The sequence below is a fragment of the Stegastes partitus genome, unplaced genomic scaffold, assembly GCF_000690725.1.
Source record: "Stegastes partitus isolate 25-593 unplaced genomic scaffold, Stegastes_partitus-1.0.2 Scaffold2306, whole genome shotgun sequence".
In the NCBI taxonomy this organism is placed as follows: Eukaryota; Metazoa; Chordata; class Actinopteri; family Pomacentridae; genus Stegastes; species Stegastes partitus.
The window spans coordinates 42,204-50,654 of record NW_007580037.1 but is presented as its reverse complement, the minus strand read 5'-3'; the positions used below and the strand labels follow the sequence as shown (position 1 = coordinate 50,654).

The following is an 8,451-nucleotide window of genomic DNA, read 5'->3' as shown; positions in this document are numbered from 1 at the left end:
ATCACAGGGCTACACTTAGAGACAGACAACCAAGCACACTCACATTCACACCTACGGACAATTTACAATCACCAATTAACCTCAGCATGTTTCTGGACTGTGGGAGGAAGCTGGAGAACCCGGAGAGAACCCACGCTGCACGGGGAGAACATGGAGACTCCACGCAGGAAGATCCCGGGTGTCCTCACCGGGACGCGAACCAGCGACCTTCTAGCTGTGAGGCCACGGTGCTAACCACTGATCCACCATGCAACCCACAATGCAAAATGTAGAAAAGAAAAAATAGATGTTTAAAGTTGAATTCTTGTAAAATTTTGATCAGAAAAACTACAAATTGCACAGGGAGGGCAAACCCACAGTTTATTTTTGCTGTAGCACCTTCTAGCAGGTCAAACTGATTAAATTTTCCCAAATGATGATGGAACGAGTTTGTTTTCTTGTGATTTTTGGAACAAATCAGAAGGAAGCCTACCTGAGATAACCACTCTCCCATCAGCCTATGGTGATGCTAGTTTAGAATGCAAATCATTCTCTGCTTCGGCTGCCTTTCTCTCTCTGTCTTTGTTGATCGCTGTGATGATTGGGCTGCCCAACTGTTGTTTTTATCGGGGCTCTATCTTTAGACTGGAGCAGCTAAAACACTCCACTTCAGTTGTTGTCATGGGAACGGGATTGTCAGCCTAACGGCACCGGAGTAGTGCTGGTGTGTCGATGATGAGAGTAAGGATGATGATTAAATGACGAGAATAGCGTTGCTATGAATAACTGGATGAGTGAAGCAGCGTTACTTAGGTGTTCCTCAGGATGTTGTGTCAACCACGTTCACGAGGAGGTCATTTTAAGTGTAGTACGAGCTGTCAAAGAGACGTTCACCACCATCAATGGAGATACGCACAATTGTTTGTTGAGAATAAATGTTGTGTTGAATAGAGCTGTGGTGTGGGGATGGTCTCGTCGAAGATCAGTGGCAGCCCCAAACTTTGCTGTTGTGTGTTGGTAGGTGATGTGAAGCCTTCCTCCTAAAGCTCTCTGTAGACCCACAGCAGTCCAGCCGAAGATTTCCTGTGGAAGGATGTCACTGGGAGATCTGTCAGAAATGTGGGAGTGCAACGAGCATTTCCTGCTGCAGTGAGAGAGAGAGTCTGACATTTATTACCAAATGCAACTCATCTTTATGCCAACGGCAGGTTTATGCCCACAGCTTACATCCAGTGGGTCAGACCATTCAGCAGGTCCCTCATGGTCCTCCTCAGAACATTCCTGTACAAAGTGTTGGTTTGACCACCAAACTCAGCATATCTCTGGTAGGACATCTGGAATGATCTGGAAAATCACTTTCCATCCATTAAGGTTCCACTTCATGATTTACGGGACTTAAAGGATATGCTGCAGATATCTTGGTGCCTCATACCACGTCACACCTCCAGAGGTCTGTGGAACCCATGCCTTGAAGGACCGGAGCTGTTTTGGTAACATGAGGGGGACTTGCACGATTTGAGGCAAGTGATTTTAATGTAGGGCTGCAGGTAGCTCGATGGTTAGCACCGTCGCCTTGCAGCTAGAAGGTCGCTGGTTCGCATCCCGGTGAGGACACCCGGGATCTTCCTACGTGGAGTCTCCATGTTCTCCCCGTGCAGTGAAATCTGGATTCTTCAAGGTCTAATTCCAATTAAATGAATATTGAGAGAAGGAAAGAAGACAGAATGATAAATGGAGTCGATCATAGTTGAGATTGATGAACATCAACAGTAGGGTCCAGAAGTCTGAGACCAACAGTGTAGCTACGACATCAGCTTCATCATTTGAGTGAAGAGTTGAATCTCAAAGAAATGCACCATGAGAATCAGAATATCTAAGTATCTGTTAATATTTGTCTTTTGCTCTGGGCTGCAAGGTGGCTCAGTGGTTAGCACCGTTAGCGCCTCACAGCTAGAAGGTTGCTGGTTGGTGTCCCGGTGAGGACACCTGGGATCTTCCTGCGTGGAGTCTCCATGTTCTCCCCGTGCAGCGTGGGTTCTCTCCGGGTTCTCCGGCTTCCTCCCACAGTCCAGAAACATGCTGAGGTTAATTGGTGATTGTAAATTGTCCGTAGGTGTGAATGTGAGTGTGCTTGGTTGTCTGTCTCTAAGTGTAGCCCTGTGATAGACTGGTTACCTGTCCAGGTGAACCTGCCTTCACCCTGAGTCAGCTGGGATAGACTCCAGCCCCCCATGACCCTAGTGAGGATGAAGGTGTAGAGATGATGATGGATTTTAATGTTGTGACACGTAGTTTTGGTCTGAAAGCCCAACAGCGCCACAAGTGAAGATGTTACCTCCATCTTACCCTCATGAATCCTTCTGTGGATGCGAGAGCTTTCCCACTACACAGGAAGTAAGAAAAGTTTGTTTTGGAATGTCAGTTTAGTTGCATAGGAATGCAATTTTTGGGAGACAGGATTGATCCCTGCAGCTCATGGATGGCTGTTGTCTGATAAAGAGTTTATCAGATGATTCTGGCATCCTGCCTTCATTTACTGTAAAATTAGGCAATCGGCCAATCAGGAGACACGATCTTTTCTGAACAGTTACATACCAGTAATACATTCTCAAAGCATACTGCCTCATCCAGAGGGCATTTCTTCCTTCTAGTCTGTCTCCCGACCATGTACAAATTTGGAACAAGTGATGTTGCTATGGCAACAGCAACCTCTCCAATTAAAGCTTTTAGGTAGAGCCGTAGAACAGAAAAAAAAAAACTGAAGAGGAAAGCACCGTTTTCACTTTTAAAGTTGTGTCAGATGGACCGATGGTTCTTCTGCATCGACACGTGTAGGTGTCTGACAAGCAGACAGCTGACAGTAGCTGTGCCGTACGTTGTTAAAGGAGAGGTGTTCCCACTGTACTGCTGACCCAGAATAACTGGAGTGGAGTGACAACGGCATGCAGACATGTCCAGCCACGTTTCACTGTTCTCCCTCTTTGAAGCTAAATACGGAGACGGGTGGTCCAGTAATTGTTTGACAGCGTCGATGCCTGTGCACGTCCATCACTGGCATGGACAGCTGAACACACACACACTCAAACATACACACACACATATTTATACATCTGTACTCCTATGTGTTGATGCTTGCTGGCTTATTCTATTTTTTTTATTTGTAAAATGTTCCTGCGGCTTGGAAAGTTCTGTTCACGACGTCATCACTGCGTAATGTCAAACACATTGCACCGGACAGGGCATTAGTCTTTTTGTGGGACTCAGAATAGACAGTAAAGAAAAAAAAAGACAGAATATAAGGTAAGAAAGTCATGGAATAAATGTGAATATTGAATGTTCTTTATTGTAATGTATTTTACATGCATGTAGTGTGTTAGTGTTTACATACATGTTGTGTGTGTGAGTGTGTGTGGTGGGGGGGCGGCACATGGCTGGGGTCTCTGACAGACTCACAGATACAGGAAGAGAGAGAGAGAGAGAGAGAGAGAGAGAGAGAGAGAGAGAGAGAGGGTGGGAGGAAATCTTCCCAGTCAATCTCAATCTCTCTCAGCCTACACAATCTCCCCACACAACCTCAGGCTCAGTGATGTTGGATACGCTGTGAGACTGAGCTCTAACACACTCTGCTCTTCGAGGACACACAAAGTACAACCCTGGTGAGTAGACCTTTGTATCGGTGTTGCTGTTTGTGTTAATACGGAGCATCTATCTGAGGGGTTTTCACAGGAGGCTGTGTCGCTATGGCTAGACATTATCACTGTGTTGTAAACTACTAATGTAGTTCCTACCGCCATCCAGAGGGAACTTTCTGTTCATTTTGTGCTTAAAGGAGACATCAGGGTCTCTTGATTCTGTAATCTTTTAATGCCTTGAAGTGGTTTGCAGCATCCCAGCCAGGTTTTGTTTGAACTAGTAATTCCCCACAGACAGACAGACACCAGCAGCAGAGGAGCCTCTCACACTCCATGTTGTCAAATGTTCATACTCTTCAGAAATTGTATGAAGATGTTTAAAATGGACATGAAATAGCACATATTAGGGTTTGGCTAACGTGGGCAGGCCCACACAGACGCACGCATATGCACTCCCACATACATGCTGTTGTTCTGCGCTGCCTGCGGAGAACAAGTCACCCAGTGCCCTTTTCCTTCCCACTCAATGCAATCAGATTAACATTTCAGCACGTGTGGCAGGGCTGGGAACAGCTAACGAAGCAGCGCTCATTTTCACACCTTCATCAGCATCTGAAGTCACTCTGCTGCTGTCTTCGTATAAATACGACGAGTACATTCAGCACAAACAAGTTCTGGCGTCTTGTTCTTCTGTACGGAAAGAGATTCAGATGTGCTTCAGATATTTAGAGTGATTATGTGCCCTCATGTGAGAGTTAAATGAGAAGACTGATGTCAGAGCATGGCTAGCCTAGCTTAGCATAAAAATTAAAAGCATGAGTAAACATCTAACGTGGCTTTTAAAATGTACTTGCAAACTGTATTCCTAGCATTTGTAAAAGTCATCAGTTATCACATTAAATCTCTAAGTAAATCCATACACAAACTCACTGCTGAAACTATTATTTCACATACAATAGGTCTTTCCCTTTGGACAGAGCCAGACTACCCATTACCCCTCCGTCCAGTGTTCATGTTTTCAGCCTCTTCTCTGCACTCACACAGACGTTCAGTATTTAGCAGCTAAGAGTCAGTCAGTAACTTATGGATCAAGCCAAACCAGAGGTAAACGGAGAGCGAATGTTCATCTGACAGCAATGTTTACGTGTGTCTGCTATAGGAATGGCTCACACATGAGCAATATTATGACAATTACCAGTTTAAATCGGCCATATGACCGTGTTGTATAGAGACAAAAACACATGACACTGGATGAAAGTGAATATGCATAACTTTTCCCTAGGACGGTACTACAGAGCACAACATCTGGACTCAATGAGACTAAATGGACCACATCTGAGTGTTAATCATGGGCCAGTATCACCGTTGGCAAATTGATGTTGAGCAGAGCATTGGGTAAACTAGTGAAGCCATATGCTGCGAGCCCGGGCACTGTTTATCCTCTTGAGATCAGATTAAGGAAGAAGCAGCAGGGATTAAAAGTCAGGAAGACGACCTCGGCTGAATGGCGAGACAGACAGGGAGGTATTGGGGTCATGTCAGTGGGACTGAAAACCGGCAGGGATCACTCAGAGGGAGACCTGAAGGCTTTTAAACTCTGTGCTAACATTATTTTCACAGTGTGTTTCAACATTCAGATGTGTTTGTGACGGAAGTTTGTTCAGTTCATTCCTCTGCTGCCTGAACAGTGTGTCTTAACTGAACCACGGTTGGATATTTGGTCTTATTGAGCTTTTGTTTAGGTCTTATGAGTTTTAGAAATAGTAAGCTATAGCCTGATTAAGGTAACTAAACTTCAGAAAAGAAGTTCAGTAAAGTTATGCTTTAATCATATTATATATTGACAATTGCTCATATTAAATTTGATGTGGAGAACAGATGCTGAAACCATTTTTTCCTCAAGGTTGCTACAAATGCATGAAGCTGGTCCCAGTTACTTAGATAGTGTTGGACTAAATTCAGTGTCGACCTCCATAAGGTTTTACTTTTTGATTTCCATTTCAAGCCAATTTCCTTTTAATCATCGTTTCGCAACCTCAGAACTGCTTATTTGAAGGAAGACAGTGAAAGTCCTGGTTTTACCCTGATGGTTCCATCACCTCGTACTGATTTTGTGTTTGATCCAAACAGATTTGAAAACATCTCTTCTATATTTCCTGTTTGTCCAGTAATTCAGGAGACACACCTATTGGTTCAGAATACAGGGACACATTTATTGTCGTTCAAATTGCAGGACTTGCTGTATAAGTCAGTGTGGAAATTAAAAATTAGTAGCCTTTCACTATAAACATTTTTTATTGTCTTTTAACCTACAATTATTTAGCCGTTCTGATTTTACAGTGCATTCCAGACTTACCTCAAAGCCTCTAAATGTAGATGTGTGGCTGCTCACAGACTAAAAGTTAAAGTCTGCAAGCCAAGAGGCTTTGGAAGAGGCCCAAGGAAACAGCTTGTGCATGGCAGTGACTGTACTTTTGGCTAACAAGAGCACTGTAATTACTTGAACTACGAGTCCTAATGGCACCCACAGACCAGTGTTGGCTCCCCCCGATTTTATTTATCAGTGACTCTTTTATCCTGCATTATTCAGGCACTGCATCCATCGAGCTGGAGCTTCCTGGGTTTTCTGATAAAATGTAAACTAGATTGTTTTCAGACCAATACGTTTCCTTTATCTCCTGTCAATTAATTCCATTCACACCCTCCGACTGCTCCATCATATACTGAAGATGTAATTGTGTGAACACGCTTGCCCAACAAGACAGTAAATCACCTTCTGCAAACACACATGCAGACTCTCAAACACATGGTGTGAGGCTGGTCCAGCTGTGAGCCAGGCAGCATCTCTATTTTCAGCAGTGCAAGATCAGATCTCCATGGTGTCAACAGGTGGACGAGCTTACCAGCAGCATGACCTTCAGCAGGCCCTGCTTCTTCTTTTTCTTTTTTCTCCTTTCTTTTTTTAACCTTTATTGAATTTATGAAATGGTGCACGTGTACTGTTGTGTCCAAAACACACACACACACACACACACACACACACACACACACACACACACGATACAAGCCATATCAAGCCGTAGCTACACACAGCTGTTCTTCATATTCTAAAAGTTTCTTGTATTGTTCTTGTATAGTTTCTTGTGGTGAATCTCTTGAGGTTAAAACTCTGACAGTGAAATAATTAGAGTTGTGTAATTACAGTTGGATAGCTCTTTGGACTGACGCCGTATGTCACAAGAACACTGTCGATGCTTTAGCATACGGTACTCCTGGTCCTGGTACGATGCAGATCAATATTATTTAACCCCTTGTGCATCCATTAAAGACCTTGAACTCATTATAGGCTCTGTGTGGAGAGAATAAAACCACAGAACCCCATGCACTGTCCTCAGGCACTCATCAAACAAAATGCCTACAAACAACATCACACAAAAACCGCCCCACGTAAAAAGGCTTTAGGCACTGCCTCTGGAAAGGAGCCGTGGATTAAAGGATAGCAGGTAACAGCCATCATAATAACAAGATCTCACAGATAAGAAGATTGAATTCGAGCTTAAAATAGAGGATTGATTAGACTCATTTCTAAATTAAATTGATTTATAGACACTCTGCTGACGTCCTTAACCGATGCTCTCGTCCTTCACGTGACTTAAAGACGGTGTGAGATGGTGCACATCATCTCTTTGCTGGTTTTAGGTGAAGAAATGATTGTGGTCATGGTTACAAGAAGCTATGAAACAGGAAAGCAACAGCAGTCTCTCACACGTTATCATCCTTCCACCTCTGACCGTTTGCCTACAAAGTTTTTCTGCTTGATGTCAGCGAGTGAGATGAGAATGCCGTGGCCGGGTTAGCCGTGCTGTGGGTGAAAGGCAACTTTTACTGAGTGTGTGTGGGTGTGTGAGGGGGCCGAGCATAAATATAAGCATATTCACATACAATACGGCATTTAGAACAGATTCTTACTGATGTGACTGGAAATCTTGTGGACGTTTGCATTGATGCTGTTTGCATGTGTGCAGTACTATAGACATTATTATCATTTGCTTTACAGCCCTGAAGAATTAATCCCAGCTCAAATATAAATAGTTTTAAAAGAGAAGAAGATGCTTTGCCAATAAACGTAATTATAAAACATGCTGGCAGTTATGAGAATGCGTTAATAAATGTAATATGTGAATAAGTTAACTTGGTAGAACGTCATGTAATTCCAATTTAGCGGTTCCAGTTTGAAAACATTCAGCATTGAAAATTCAAATGTTTTATTGTCACATGCACAAGAACACGTGTAGCAGATTGAGGGCAGTGAAATCAGGATTCTTCAAGGTCTAATTCCAATTAAATGAATATTGAAGGAAAGAAAGAAAGAAAGAAAGAAAGAAAGAAAGAAAGAAAGAAAGAAAGAAAGAAAGAAAGAAAGAAAGATAAATGGAGTAGATCATAGTTGGGGTTGATGAACATCTATGCAGTCAAGAGTCCAGAAGTCTGAGACCAACAGTGTCGCTACGACATCAGCTTCATCAGTTGAGTGAAGACTTATATCCGTCTTTTGCTCTGGGCTGCAGGTGGCTCGGTGGTTAGCACAGTGGCCTCACAGCTAGAAGGTCGCCGGTTGGTGTCCCGGTGAGGACACCCGGGATCTTCCTGCGTGGAGTCTCCATGTTCTCCCTGTGCAGCGTGGGTTCTCTCCGGGTTCTCCGGCTTCCTCCCACAGTCCAGAAACATGCTGAGGTTAATTGGTGATTGTAAATTGTCCGTAGGTGTGAATGTGAGTGTGCTTGGTTGTCTGTCTCTAAGGTCAATCAGAGGCGGAAACATAAGTGCAGTATTTGTGAGG

The 8,451-nt window shown here is 43.6% G+C and overlaps 1 protein-coding gene across 1 annotated transcript in view; it reads left to right on the top strand.

Annotated features, from left to right (window-relative positions):
- Window positions 1-3,518: 3,518 nt before the first annotated feature.
- Window positions 3,519-8,451, top strand: part of LOC103374618 (palmdelphin-like) — a 25,129-nt gene continuing 20,196 nt past the window's right edge. Inside the window, exon 1 of the mRNA XM_008304733.1 lies at window positions 3,519-3,635. The gene's annotated coding sequence lies outside the window, so the exon portion shown is untranslated. The remainder of the gene's footprint in view (window positions 3,636-8,451) is intronic.